The sequence below is a fragment of the Silene latifolia genome, chromosome 3, assembly GCF_048544455.1.
Source record: "Silene latifolia isolate original U9 population chromosome 3, ASM4854445v1, whole genome shotgun sequence".
Classification (NCBI taxonomy): Eukaryota; Viridiplantae; Streptophyta; class Magnoliopsida; order Caryophyllales; family Caryophyllaceae; genus Silene; species Silene latifolia.
Window position 1 is genome coordinate 38,793,612 of NC_133528.1, and position 15,881 is coordinate 38,809,492.

General features: G+C 41.3%; 1 non-coding gene and 1 pseudogene across 1 annotated transcript; one reads left to right on the top strand and one right to left on the bottom strand.

The window, feature by feature from the left end:
- Nucleotides 1-631: 631 nt before the first annotated feature.
- On the bottom strand, nucleotides 632-738 carry LOC141650286 (small nucleolar RNA R71). Its single transcript, XR_012546326.1, has one exon. It is a non-coding gene; the product is annotated as a small nucleolar RNA R71 (small nucleolar RNA).
- Nucleotides 739-15,327: 14,589 nt separating this feature from the next.
- Nucleotides 15,328-15,427, top strand: LOC141650024 (small nucleolar RNA R71; annotated as a pseudogene).
- The last annotated feature ends 454 nt before the right edge of the window (nucleotides 15,428-15,881 follow it).

A 15,881-nucleotide genomic window follows, 5' to 3' on the forward strand; every position in this document is an offset into this window, starting at 1 on the left:
TTAATCTCCTTAAGGTTGTTCTAATTTTTTTCGAGTTGTCTGATATTTTTCATGACTAGGAGATCACAAGGTAATTTATTACCTATTGATTTCGAGATTGAAAGGAACTTAACCAACATTGAGCTGCTAGAGGTACTTCAAGAGTTGTACGTAATTGTGAGATTGTGGACATTCAACCAAATAACATTGAGTTTGTCAACCCTTTTGCAAGAGAAGGAGAGGATAACCCAATTCAAAACCCACCACAAAATCAACCTACAATGCCTAAATTTTCATCACATTCCGTACCAACCGAGGAGAACCGACCAAACGGTACTCCTACACCACCACATTTAACCAGTAATTTCATTGCCAAATCCGCATTCATAAAATTAGTTGAGAGAAGTCAATTTGGACGGATGCCTAGTGAAGACCCTTATTCACATATGGAGACTTTTTGTGACTATTGTGATACAATTTCTCAAACCGGAGTTACTCAAGACCAAATCCGATGGGTATTGTTTCCTTTTTTTTAATAGGTACCGCAAAGCAATGGTTAAAGAGCCTAGACAAGGCTACCCTTGGTATTGATTCATGGAAGAAGTTAGCACTTGCCTTCTATAATAAATTCTACCCTGCGGAGAAGACTAATATGTTGAGAGCCCAAATCACTGGGTTCAAGCAAAGGGATGGGAAATCATTATATGAAGCATAAGAGAGATTTAAGGACACTTGTCGTTCTTGTCCACACCATGGACTTAGTGAGTGGTTCCTTGTGCAACAATTTTGGAACGGCCTATATGAAGACTCCCGCAATGTTCTTAATATGGGATCCAATGTGATGTTTACTGAAGTTGATGACAATCAAACATGGGCCAATGACGGTTCATAATTCCCAATATAGTAGGCCTCGAAAGGCCACAAGAGGAGGAAAGCATGAGGTAGATTCCATCACTCAATTGGGTGCTCAACTAAGTGCTCATATCGACACCATCAATTTGAAGTTTGAGAAGGCCATGGCTAAGCTTGATGAAGCTTCCAAATCACCCAAACAACATGTTAATGCTATGGTGGCATCATCCTCAATCCCAAGTGGAGTATGTGAAAGTTGTGGAACCTTGGGACATGATGAAAGCGAATGTAGGGGGACAAATGAACAAGTTAATGCTTTCCAAGCATACAAGAGTGGCACCCCTTATTCCTACTACTATAATGAAAACACCAAATTCCATCCAAATCTTTCATACAAGAGCCAAAATGTCCAAAACCCCCAATCCACATACACCCCATCTCCAATGAGAAACCAAGCTCAAAGTCCATTTTCAACCAAAGCCAAGGTTACCAAAATCAACCTTCTTACAACCAATCAAATGACCAAAGCTTTGATGTTCAAAAAGCGGTCCTCCAAATGCAATAGAACCAACAAGAATTTTTTATCCAAATGCAAAAAGATAGCCATGCTAAAGAGATCACCATCAACATTCTTACCCACACCAAAATGTTAGAAACTCAAATAACTCAATTAGCATCTTCTAGCTCTCAAAGGCAAAAGGAGCAATTACCGCCTCAAGGTAATCCCCCAAGACATGAGACGGTTAGTGCCATCCATTTGAGTAATGTTAAAAAATATGAGGGGCCAAAGAGGCCAATTGATGAAGATATTATAGATGCTAGTGACAAGCAAAGAGTTGTAGAGAACTCTAAGGAGGTAAATCCTACTTCCAATGAAGTTTCAAAGAACAAGAACGAAGAGAAGGCTAAGGAAAAAGAGCCTATTATGATTAGATTTCCCTTCCCAAGTCGCCAAGCTAGGCCTAAGCTTGATGATCAACTTGGAAAGTTCATGGAAATCGTGAAGAACTTAGAAGTCTCAATCCCATTCACATAATTGATCAATCATGTTCCGGCTTATGAAAAGTATATGAAAGACATTCTTACTAAGAATAAATCCATCCGAAAGTTGGAGACTATTGCCTTTACCAAAGTGAGTAGTGCTATTCTTCAAGGGAGTTCCCCTTCAAAGCTCAAATATCCGGGAAGTTTTTCTATTCCATGTACCATTGGCGACACTACAATCAATAAAGCATTGTGTGACCTTGGAGCAAGTGTAAGTGTGTGGACATGGCCCACCTGCAAGCCCAGCCGATCTGTGGACATACAGCGGTCTTTTGAAAGCACGCTCGGCGGCGTAAAAAATGCTTTCGACCGGATCATTTTAGATCGTTCGGTTTTGTCTCGGTAAGGGTCTCGAAACGATTAGAGATGTTCGGAGTCGCCACCAAGAATTTGTGGGATTCCTGGAACCCGTTCGAAATCCACTTTATACCTCGGTCAAATTGAAGCACAAAGCAGCGTTTGACATAGGTACTAAAGATAAGGAAATCGTCCCTCTTTAGCATCCTATCTTTAGAATGACTCTCGTACGCCCTGGATAAGGTCGTCCACTATCCAAAGTTTCTGATTAAGAGGTGAAGGTACGTATTGGGAAGCCCTTTAATCAGACACCCAATCCCGCCCGCGTTAGCGGCCTCTACTGATCGATCTTTGTTGGTTGAATGCAAAAGTTGATAAAACGGTTTAAATGCATGAATACGCATCCAATAATTTAAACCTAACATGTAAGAGCTTTCTAAGTCGGTTGATTTAATCCAAGTATCAAGTATAAGATGTCGAGTTGGATTAATGATTGATTTGCATGCAAGACGAAAATTAAACATTCATTTACCGTATTAGGTTTAGGGTGCATAACGTGATCCATTTGTCTTAGTAAGGCATTTTGCAAATATGATTTTTAATAATCAAATAGTCATCTGATCCGTCCTATATCCGGGCTAACCGGAGTCGGGATCGTCCTAGACTAATGCTGGAAAGGAACAGGCCCTGTACCAGACGGCTATATGAGGCGCAAGCCAGCCGGCGGTGTAAGGCGCCTCCCTCTGGTTTTGAAAATGAGAAATGGAGGGCCTGTTTAGGCGCGGGTTAGTCCACGGTATATGTGCCGTGTTATGACCTTTTAGAAAGCGTTATAAAACAAGTTGAAAAATGGGTATTTGAACCCGGTTTGATTTGAAGGGGTTGTTTAGACCGCATTTGTTGATTTGAAGAACTAGACTCGAATAATCATCATTATTTTGATAATATTCGGTGTCGGGTTCGATTTGACAAACTTGACATGAATATTTTTGAAAGTAATTATGGACTAATTATTTTAAGTCCATTTGAATGTTATTAGTCGATACTCATCATCGTACCCGGGTTAAAATCCGGCATGGTATGTAGAACCAAGGATGACTTTGTGTTGGTGACTAATATGTTTGTTTGAAAATGTAAAGAAATGAAATAAAAGGCTTTAAAATACCTTTTAAATGTCATTAACCAAATATTATCACCGAAACACAGATTTAACCGTCATGGTATGAGGAGCCAAGGGTGAAAAATGTTTTATGGTTAAAACAAATGAAATAAAAAGGGTTCGAAAATATTTGGAATGGTAAAAACCGATTACAAATATGAAAGTGGATTAAAGGGAAATGACTAGAACAAACACGGTTGATCTCTGGTCTGAACACCCCATTTAGGCGCGGGTAATCTGGCGACCTAAGGGGCTTCTAACTCAGACCAAAAATCAGTTTTTGCTCGTTCATTCCATGTTTTGGTTCATGTTATGCACGTTTTAGCATGTTATAGTCATGAAATAAATGAAAACATAATAAAAGAGGATTTTTACACCCTCATACTTACATTTTTGGTTATGGCGAGTGACCGACGTAAGTGTAACAACTCGTTTGATCGGAAAAAACTCGGTTTAAAACCGTTTTGGTTAGTAAAAAGAGTGTTTTGATGCTTAGTGATGGTGTAGTGGTCGAAGTGGTCGGTCAAGTGATTTAATGCACGATGACGGTACCAAACAATGTGTAAGGCTCGTATTTGCGATCGGTAGGTCGTAAATACGCGTCGGGTTGTGACTTAAGAAGTCGAGTCGAGAATTTTAAGGGAGAAAAGAAGGGGCGGACACTCGCGTCAATCTCAAATGGGTGGCATTTGAGGGGTATTTATAGGAGAATGAGTGGTTGTGTGAGTTTTGAGCGACATGGCCACTTGGGCTGCTCAAAGAGGCACGAACCACGTCGCGGTTCTTCGAGATGAGTTGTCGCTTTCACAACAAACGCAATCATGATTTGTTCTATCCTAGGTTTTGTAGTCACATTTTTGGTACTTGACCAACACGAATCCGAGAAAACTTAAGGTAGAAGGTTTGAAATGTTTTGTTTTTGGTGGTTGACTCGGTTTGACTCGTTGTTGGAGTCGGGATTTTGAATTTTTGAGTCGGTTTTTGGTCCGGTGTCGGTTTTGACTCTAGTTAGTGTCATTGCGACCCCGTCATCGTGCATTAAACACTCCAGGTATTTTTAAAATGTTTTATTTTCGAAATCATTTTATGTTTTCCGACGTAAAGTTGTACACAAACTGTCGATCAAACGCCGCGATTCCAAAACATGTTGTAGTTCGATAATCATCGGGTGTTTGTTGGAGTCTCAGCAGAATCGGGTATCTCTGAGCCCCCACTTTGACTGAGGCTTGGACAGGGCGAAAGTCAAAGTAGAGCCCCCAGGTCAATCGAAGATTACAACCTGGAGACCCAAGCGACGTCGAGGCGACTCGAAAGGTTTCGGGCCAAGGACCTGCCGTCGGGAATGGCGACGCCAAGGCGGCTCGAGGGTACGAGCCAAGGACCTGTCGTCGGGAACAGTTTAGAGTCTGTCAACTGTCCGTGCGGGTCTTTTAATGTCCGTTAGACTACGTATTACCCGAGGCATTTTCGGGATCTGTCCTTGAATGTTTGCGGATAAAGGCTCGCCAGCCAATGGTAAGGAAATGTACCCGAGGCATCTTCGGGATCTGTCCTTGAAAGGTTGCGGACAAAGGCTCGCCAACCATGGTAAGGAAATGTACCCGAGGCATCTTCGAGATCTGTCTTTGAAAGGTTGCGGACAAAGGCTCGCCAACCATGGTAAGGAAATGTACCCGAGACATCTTCGGGATCTGTCCTTGAAAGGTTGCGGACGCCAGCCACGGTAAGGAAATGTACCCGAGGCATCTTCGGGATCTGTCCTTGAAAGGTTGCGGACAAAGGCTCGCCAGCCACGGGGCGGTCGGTTACCATGAGAATAGCCGCGTCAAATGGGCTTGTTTGAACGTAGCGAACTCGTGATGCCGCCGGTGAACTTGAATGAGAATAGCCGCGTCAAAAGGGCTTGTCTTGAAAGTAGCGAACTCATGATGCCGCCGTGGAAATAGTGAATTTGGACTTTCACTATCACTGTTTTTTGAAATGAGCGGGCTCTGCGGGGAAGCCCCCTGCTGGTATTGGAAGGAATAGTGAATTTGGAATCTTCAACATTCGTCGTTCTTCTTTGAATTTGAAGTGGCGGTTTCGATCGCCGTTGAATTTGAATTTTGAAGGAAATAGCAAATTTTAAATTTTGCTATTGCGTTTGTAGTGACGGTTTATATGCCGCCGTTGACATTTGATGGAAATAGTGAATTTGGAATCTTCACTATTAATTGAAGTGACGGTTTATGTGCCGCCGTTAACATGCGTGGTGAAAATAGTGAAATTCAATTTCCAACTATTATTTTGAGCATGACGGTTTTAATTGCCGTCGCTTAAAATTTGAAGAAATAGCGGTTTCTGAATTTTCGCTATTATTTTTGAAATTGAAGGAAAATAGTGAATTTGATTTCACCATTATTTTTGAAATTGGCGGTTTTGATTGCCGTTTGCTTGAAATTTTTGAAAATAGCGAATTTAAATTTTCACTATTTGTCTTTTTGTCTTTGAGGAAATGACGATTTTCAATATCGTTAATGAAAATCCGAATTTTGTTATGTGGAAATTGGGCTAAAGCCTAAAATTCGCTGAAAAAGTAAGGGACGCCTGATTGAGACGCGAGTTCAGGCTGCATACCATTCATCATCTCGTCTTCTTCTTTTTTCGACAAAACAAGCCAAATTCGCCATTGTTGGACCTTCTAGCTCGCTTGAATTCTTGCCCTCATCAACAATGTCATCTCAAGGTATGTATTCCCTCTTGAATCCGTTTAAATTTGTTGATCTTTAGCTTGATTGAATTAGGGCGAATTTTACTCTAGAAAATCGAATTGGGCGTTTTTGATTGAGCCCATTTCGAGTGAAATTGATGCTTGCATTAGGTTAGAAACCTGTTTAGGAGTATAGGGGTGCTTTTAGTTTGCATTTTGGTCCCCGTTTCCGCTCCCTATGCTCGAAAAACGTAAGTGAGGTGAGAAACCGTCTCATTTCGCAATGCCAAGTTTATTTGCTTGGGTAGTGGGTCCCACTAGGTTGCATTGTAGTTGGGAAAACCCGTATTCGCCATTTATGGACCTTCGTTAGATATTGTGGGCAAAATTGGATTTTTGCCTTTTGTGACGGTCTTATGTCTGACAAAATAAGCGTCTGTTTGGGCTTCAATTGAGTCAGTTTGCCTTGAAATGGACCTTATTGGTAATTTAGGTCGCTTTGAGGCGTGATAAAATCACGTTTGCCTTTTTGCGGTCATTTTTGAATTTTTGACCGGTTCGGGTTCAAATTAGCGTTTAAATTGCCTTTTTGAGCCGTAGAAAAATATCCCATTGTGTCGGGAAGGTATTTTGGTTTGTAGGCGGACCCTATAGGGGTCTTGAAATGCCGTTTTTCGTGGTTTTGACTCGTCTTTCGCTTGAAAAGATGGGCGAGTCATTTTTTGTGTTTGTGTTCTTTTTTTGTGAATTGTTTTGTTTGGTTGGATTTTGGGCGAGATTACCCTTGTTTTGCATTGCAGGTTGTTGTTGTTTTTGTTTGGATTTATCCATTTCATGCCGTCGTAATGCCGAAATTTCGGCTGACATTTTTTTGTTGTGTTTTTTGATTGCAGGATATCGTTTGGGACCTATGGGGTCTGCCGTTGAGGCCTTGGAGGAGGAAGTCGATCCTGGAGGGGGAGTGACGACTGTTTTTTTGTTACATGCTTGGTTGTGTTTCTGCCTGGCGGCCTTTGCCCGGCCAATGATCGGGCATCGATCGTTGGTCGTTGCCTGTGGAGGTCCGGACGTCCGATGAGTGGGGTTCAGTACGATTGTGTTATCCCACGTTGTCGCTTTCGGTCGTTGTCGAATTCAGCTGAGTGGGGTTCAACATCGGGATAGCATCCGTTGTTCTGATCCCTTTTCATCCTCGAATTTTGATGATTGGAGGCCAACGTCGAGGTAGCGCGCTGAGCTACGAGCCTCGGTTATCGCGTCGTCCAAAATCTGTCAGGCACCATTTTTCTTTTTCTCGTGGAGCAGGAACGAGGTGCTACCGTTGTGGTAACCACCCCTGCTTCCGTTGTTGCTCCTCTGTTCCCTATGTTGCTCCCTTTCTTTTCTGATTGGAAGGGTAGGGAGTGCTTTGTTCGGTAGGTGGCAGATAGCCCCCAGTTCGTTGTCTTTAGGCCAGTGTCTGCATGATAGATGTCCGTACTGGATCTTGTTTGTACGGTCAGTTGCTCGTAGTTTGTCCGTGTCTTGGACTCTTGTCTGTACATATTTACATTTTGCGTGAGGCGGTTTGTATATATGTGTTTTTGGATTGTGGTTCATTTTGTGAATCTTGGCTTTTTGTGTTGTGTTTCGGAGGAGCGCGGGTTGGCTGTTGATTCTCCTTTTGCTTTGCACCAGTTCCTGCATCGTTAGTGTAGAAAATCAGGCAATATATAGCACATATGCAAAAATGCAAACATGTAAAAGTGTTTGACTGAAAAAAAAATTAACCAAGATGACTTGAAGTTAAAATTGAGTTTTGAAAATTCCGTGACAAATCGTCACGTTCAGAATTCAAAAGGAATTGATTTGAAAATTTGAGCAATTAACTCGTGTCGTGAATTAAATTGCGTCGAAATTATTGAAATTGACTCGAAAAATTCAAACTCAAACCGTCAGGAAATAATTTTTTGGAAAAGGATTTTACTAAGGGCTTAAATGACGATTAAGTCCTTGAGGAATCGCCAGTCTCAAGGGAGACTCCGGTCTCCTTTTTGCCGGTCTTAGAAAAATATGCGCATCCTTCCTTGAAGCTTGTAGAAGACGAAATGGCTGACATACAATCCGAGCGTCCAGGGCACGGGACGGGCGGATTGTGGTGATTCTGGACGGGCGTCCAGCTGGGGAAGACGGGCGGATTGGGGGTGTTTTGGACGGGCGTCCACTGGGGAAGACGCTCGGATTGTACCTCTTGGACGGGCATCTTGTGGACAATCCGCTCGGATTGTCTTACAGCTACTTTCTTTCTTCTTTTCTTCCTTTTTCTTCATAGAATCCTTGAGGATTTCCTCGGGGATGCAAGGATCTTTTCTCATCATTGCCCATCTACTATAGTATGTACAAAGGCCTTCTAATCTTGTCTTCTCTTTGATGCTTGGTCATTGAATTCAATCAATTTAGCTTCATTTTGCCATGAAAATGCAAGGTTTGCACTCCTTTCTACCAAGGAAACAAAACCTCAAAGAATATGCAAAACAAAGGACTAAAGATAATAAATGACCCAAATATGCACTCAAAAGCATGGGAACAAGGCTAATTCGGGGACTAAATATGCTCTAATTATGGTCACATCAAATATCCCCAAACCGAATCTTTGCTCGTCCCGAGTAAAGAGGTGACAAAGACTAGGACCGTTATTTAAACTAACCTAATAGCATAGACAATTAGCGGGTCTCACTCCGCCCCTTCAACTCACAACAAGACAACCATGAGGTAGGATGCCTTCTTGCAAGGCAAGGTGGGTCTTGCCAAAATGGCGACACATCCAAACATTAAGCACACAAAATCAAGTAATGGATGCATCTACAAAAGAATAGCCACTTTCCTCATCTAAGTGGCAGAAATTATCTACAAGGGAAGCAATTCAAGGGTACACACTCCTTCATAGATGCAATTTCTTCAAACTACTAAGCCTAGAAGGATACCAATAAATCACCTCCAAATTGTGTCAAGCTAGGGTACCTTTGTGTCCTCAATCGTTAAATGCTTTTGTCAAGAGTAGACTCCCTATGGTGCTAGAAACACTGGAGGATCGCGGAATTCCCCCTCTTGCCTAGAAAAGAAGAAGGGTCGTCCCCTCTCTACCATGCACAAAAATGGATACGATGGATAAAGGGATCAATAGATATTTGAGTTTCATTTGGGAGTTTGCTTTTGTTTTTGTTTTTCCCCCCCAATTTCTTGTGGCATTTGACATTTGAGAACACTTTCTTTTGCCATTTCTTTGATGTTTGGCATTTCAATACTTGACAACTTTCAACTTTTTGCATTTTTGAACATTTTCAAAGTCACCCCATATGTAGTGAGGGTGCCTTATATTTGAAGCATTAGAAGTCTATTTTTGCTCCTCTTTTCATTTGATGCATTTTGCAAACTTTCTTTCACTTTTCATTTCATTGAACTCAAATCAATTTCTTTTTGTGCCCATTCCCTTTGATGACAAAAATGTGGTAGAACATGGACGATGGATGCATGAATGGTTTCAAGGGTCACCTTGGAATAAACGGTAGCCAAGGAGTTATCACACCACAAGGTACTCTTGACTAGGCCTTAATCCATGGGTCAAAGGATACTAGCATGACACATCCTAGGGTGTTTTACAAGTATTCTAACAAGCAAAGTCTTAAGAAGAAAAATCATCTACTGGGGCCTATATACACTTGTCAAGCTTCCCAAGTAGACGGTTTCGCAAAATTTTTCTAACATGCAACTACATGCCATGATGCAACTAACATATAAACATCCTAATGCAAATGATTCTACCAACTAATATGCCATATAATCTAAATGCAAGTCCTAAATTCACATTGTTATACCGCATCAATCAAAATAAAGCCACATAGTCATTAACATAAAGAGGAAAAAGGAGATTGGAAAGATCATACCATGCGGTCTTCAATATCCTCATGTCTCGGATGTGTCGTAGTCGATCAATGTGAACACGGATAGAACAAATACAATATATACAACAATATATACAAGTCTACACTACAAAGGAAATGAACTTGTTTTTGGATTTTCAAAATTTTCAAATTTTTTGATTTTTTGAAACTTTTTGATTTTTTTTTTGGGTTTTTGAATAAAAGTTAAGTTAGAATTCCCCATCCTCACACTAATATGGGCATTGTCCTTAATGGCCAAAATGATGGGAAATTATGCAAGCATGATGCATGAATTCTATACTAAATGCAAGCTACACTAATCTACACTACATGATGCATGGATTTTTGTTTATGACGGAGAGCGTAATTTATATTACCTCCCGTTGCGTATGCATGTACTTCCCCAAACCGAGATATACATTATTTCTAATGTCCTAAAGTTGGGGGTAGTTCATGCACACAAGATGCAATGCATGAAACTAAATTGTCATTTTGGATTTTTCAAATGGGAACAATAAAAGAACACCTCAATGTGGCCGAGGTGTTAGTCCTTATTTTGCTAGGACTCTCCAACTATGATCAAGATAAAAATAAATAAAACAAAGAAAGAAGTAGACAAACCTCAAGAGGGTAGGAGCCTCCAAAGCTTGCTAGTCCTCCACCATATCATCATTGTCATCATTTTCCTTTCATAGAAGCGGACTCATCACCACTTCCCTCTTCACTTCCTTGCTCACTTCCTTCATCTTCTTCATTAGCCTCTTCTTCTTCATCATCTACCTCTTCATCAACACCCTCATTATCGACATTCCCATCTTCACCCGGTCTTTCACCCCTAGATGTGTTTGGAAAGAAGACTTCCCTATCCGCCCAACTAGGCAAAGGACATGAAGGATCAAGTAGTCCTTGCCTAGCTAAATGAAGGAGGGGTGGATATTGGGCCAAGTATGCATCTACTCGATCATTGTAAGCTTGTTTATGCATCTCTTGCATAAGTAGAGTCATGTAGTCATTGCCCACTTCAACACCTTCGGGTTTGAACTCTTGATATATGAATGGATAGGGTGGTGTGACAATGGAGGAGGAGGGCTCTTCAATTTCGCCCCTTTGTTGACGGATGATGTACTCGGCGCCTTTTGAGAGTGGAAGTAGGTAGTTTGTTCTATGAGCACTCAAGCGGCATATCTTGGAAGGCAAAGTGAAAGATCTAGCATCATTGGTGAGCCACCCATAGTTGGTGTCAAGAGGATTATGCTTGACCCACTTGTACTTGTTAATCATGGCATCCATGTCAATGAGATGATCCCCTTTGATCGCCACATAGGTGTTATCCTTGTTGAAATTTGGATCAAAGTACTTGGCCAAGAGAGTAACTAGACCTCCATTTATGATAAAAGCGGTGCCTTCCTTACCACAATCAACATTGAGCCATCTTTCCACCAAAAGCCTTAGAGCATTGTAAGGCTTAGTGAATTCCCTTCCAACATTTAAGGCCGACTCAAGTAGAACAAAATCGAGCTTTGTAAAGTGATTAGTGTCTTTTCTTGCAATTATAGTATTCCCGATGACCTTGTGCCACACTCTAATGCCCGGATGGTGAACTAATAGAGCGCGACAAGCATGAAAGTTCTCAAATTTCTTCCCGGAAATCGCCTCCCAAAGAGGAGCGGGGTCATACTTTCCGGGATTCTTGAAATAACTAGGTGAATCACTAAGACCCAATGCTTTACCCAATTCATCAAAGGTAATGCGCCTACTCACATTTAGCAAGGCGGAACTCGATGTTTTCTCTAGTCTCTACCTTAGTAACTTTCAAAGAACTCAAGAATTCTAAGGTAAGGGAGGGGTATGTCAATTCTCTTGTAGCAAACAATTTTCCCAACCCCATGGCTTCAAAGAAGGCTTTTGTTTGTTCAAGGACACCCAATTTGTTCAAGGCATATTCACATATGAATTTGGTGGGTAGAATGGATTTCTTAGCATACTTGGCAAATGTATCCCTATGGGAGTTAGAAATGAAAATTACCTCCGGATAGTTTGATAATTGAGCAATTTCCGGAGTTGTTGTTGTTGTTGCTTCCAAGGGAGGATTTTGTTGTTGTTGAACTTCCAAGTTTGCATTAGCAACCACCATAGCCATTGAAGCTTTCTTTGCTTGAAGGCATTGTTGCCTTTTTGAGAGTGCCTTTGCCTTGAGTGCCTTTGTTGACCCTTTTGTTCTTGCCATTGATGATTATACCAAGAAAAGATTGAAAATCTTCAATTTCCAATTATACCCAAATCGATTTTAAGATGAAAGGATTTTCCTTTGTATTTCAAAAATCGACTCAAAGGTTGTAGATTTTGGTGCTTGGATTGATTATTGTTGGAAAAGGAGTGATTAATTGTTGTTGTAAGAAAGTTTGGATTTGATTTTGTTGAATTTGGTTGAGGAAATGTTGTTTTTGGTGATGGAGAGGATGAGGGTTTTGGGGGTTTATGGGTAGTGTTTTGAATGTATGAATGAATGAATGAATGTGGGAAGGGTATTTAAAAACACCCAAAATCTTCAAACTATAGGGGGAAGACGAGCGGATTCCCTTCGGGACGCTCGGATTCTGCTTAATCTGGGTTCAGAAAATCTCGCCTAAAGACGAGCGTCTTTCAGTGAAGACGGGCGGATTTCTGCAATTCAGGACGTGCGGATTCCTTCAGAGACGAGCGGATTCTGTTATAGGAATTCTTCTTATTCTGCACTGGCAAAAAGACGGGCGTCTTTTTGTAAAGACGAGCGGATTCTTTCAGACGAGTGTCTTCTCTGCTGGGACGCTCGGATTCTCTAACAGACCAAAATTTTCATTTTTGCAGCTCATTTGGACGGACGGTTTCAGCCGTAGACGCTCGGATTCCCATTAGACGAGCGGATTCCCCTTAAGGACACTCGGATTCCTCTTAGTCTACCCGGATTCAGTTCCATCCGTGCACTTGCATATCCCGTGTCATTTTCATTCTTCAAATCCCGTGTTCTTCATTGTAGGAGCACTACTAAGGCATGAATAGCTTAGGCAATTGCTATCCCCACACTAAGCTAAAGCACTACACATCAATTAAATCATTAGTCCCTCCCTCACTTCTCTCAAAAATGATAGATATCTTGATCAAAGCATAAAAATCCAAAAATGACAAAAATGCAATGTAAGAATTAAAATTCAAGTTAGGGAGTTAGAAATATTTACAAATGGTGGTTTGGAGCGGACTCCACCAAACTCTCATCCTTAGTGAGATGTCATGGGGGCATGTCCAAGGTGTTGTTGATGTTACTCAACACCTTGAAGAAGTAGTCAAAAGCTTGTTCATTGTCATGATAAAGATCCTCAATATATCTTTGCCCTTGTTGTCCTTCATGTTGGTCTTGATCGATAGCATTACCAATGTAGGGATTGAAAATCCGTTCAAACGCATCGTCCCAAAGACCACAAACTTCATCTATTTGATCACTAAAGATCTCTTGAGTTGATAGAGACAACTCTCCCACTTTCATGTCTTGGCCAATGAGGCCATCTTCTTCATTGCTTGACTTTGGTGAGCTTTTCAAGCTCTCTTGGTTACAATTTCCTTGCTCTTTGAATGGAGCATCATTGACTTTCTTCTTCCATTGGAATTCCGACTTCTTCCTATCATCCTTCCGGCTATAATGATCAACCATAAAACATGGTTCATGCAAACGGGGAGCTCTCATGGTCTTGTCAAGATTGAAAGTTATGCTCTCATCTCCCACTTCTAGAGTGAGCTCTCCATGCTTCACATCTATTACCGCACCCGCGGTGTGCAAGAAAGGTCTACCTAGAATGATTGGAATATTGGAGTCTTCTTCCATGTCAACAATGACAAAGTCCACCGGGATGAAAAATTTCCCAACTCTTACGGGAACATCTTCCCATATCCCCAATGGTGTCTTCATCGATCTATCGGCCATTTGGATTGCGATATTGGTGAATTTAAGCTCTCCCATCCCTAACCTTTTACTCACTGAGTACGACATAACACTCACACTAGCTCCTAGATCACATAAGGCTTTGTTGATCGTGGTGTCGCCTATGGTACACGGTATTGAGAAGCTTCCCGGATCTTTAAGTTTTGGAGGTGAACTCCCTTGAAGTATTGCACTACTCACCTTAGTGAAGGCGATAGTCTCAAGCTTCCGGATTGACTTCTTCTACGTAACGATGTCTTTCATGTACTTTGCATAGGCCGGCACGTGATTGATTAATTCCGTAAAAGGAATCGAGACTTCTAAATTCTTCACAATTTCCATAAATTTTCCAAGTTGGTCATCAAATTTGGGCTTGGCTTGACGACTCGGAAAAGGAAGTCTAATCACAATGGGCTCCTTCTCCTTGGCCTTGTCTTCATTTTTCTTTGAAACTTCTTCTTTTGATGGTTCCCCATCCTTGGGATTTTGCACAATTTCTTCTTTGTCACTAGCTTCCACAACTTTATCCTCAACTTGCTTCTCCGGTGCTTCATACCTTGTACCACTTCTCAAGTGAATGGCACTAACCGTTTCATGTCTCGGGGGATTACTTTGAGGTGGTAAATGCCCCTTTTGTCTTTGTGAGCTTGAAGATGCTAGTTGAGTTAATTGGGTTTCCAACATTTTGGTGTGGGCTAGGATGTTGTTGATGGTGATTTCTTTTGCTTGACTATCCTTTTGCATTTGAGTGAAAAACTCTTGTTGATTCTTTTGCATTTGGAGGACCGCTTTTTGAACATCAAAACCTTGGTCATTTTGTTGATTGTATGGAGTTTGATTTTGGTAACCTTGGTTTTGGTTGTAAAAGGGTCTTTCATTTTGGTTTCTCATGGGAGGTGGGGTGTATGTTGGTTGAGGGTTTTGAACATTTTGGCTTTTGTATGAGAGATTTGGGTGGAATTTGGTGTTTTCATTGTAATAGTTTGAATAAGGGGTACCACTCTTGTATGCTTGAAAAGCATTCACTTGTTCATTTGTTCCCCTACATTCACTTTGGTCATGTCCCAAAGTTCCACAATTACATATCCCACTTGGGATTGATGAAGATGCCGTCATGGCATTAACATGATGCTTTGGTGATTTTGAGGCTTCTTCAATTCTAGCCATAGCCTTTTCGAACTTCAAATTGATGGTATCAATGTGAGCACTAAGTTGAGCACCCAATTGAGTAATAGAGTCCACTTCATGCTTTCCTCCTCTAGTAGCCTTGCGAGATCTACTATATTGTGAATTATGGACCGCCATTTCCTCAATCTTGTTCCAAGTTTGATTGTCGTCAACTTCGGTGAACATTCCATTTGATCCCATGTTGAGAATGTTTCTTGAGTCTTCATAAAGACCGTTCCAAAATTGTTGTACCAAGAACCACTCGCTAAGTCCATGATGAGGAAATGAGCGACAAATTCCTTTGAATCGCTCCCAAGCTTCATACAAAGATTCTTCATCTCTTTGCTTAAAGCCCGTAATTTGAGCTCTTACATGTTAGTCTTTTCCGGTGGATAGAACTTTTTGTAGAAAGCTAGAGCCAACTTCTTCCAAGAATCAATTCCGAGAGTAACCTTATCAAGGCCTTTCAACCATTGTTTTGCGGTGCCAATTAGAGAAAAAGGAAGTAAGACCCATCGAATTTGGTCTTGAGTTACACCGGTTTGAGAAATCGCATCACAATAGTCACAAAAATTCTCCATGTGAGAGTGAGGGTCTTCACTAGGCATCCCCCCAAATTGGCTTCTTTCGACTAATTGGATAAATGCGGATTTGGCAATGAAATTTCTGGTTAAATGTTGTGGTGTGGGAGTACCATTAGGTAGGTTCTCCTCGGTTGGTACGGAATGTGATGAAAATTTGGGCATTGTGGGTTGATTTTGTGTTGGATTTTGTGTTGGGTTCTCCTCACCTTCTCTTGCAAAAGGGTTGATGAACTCAATA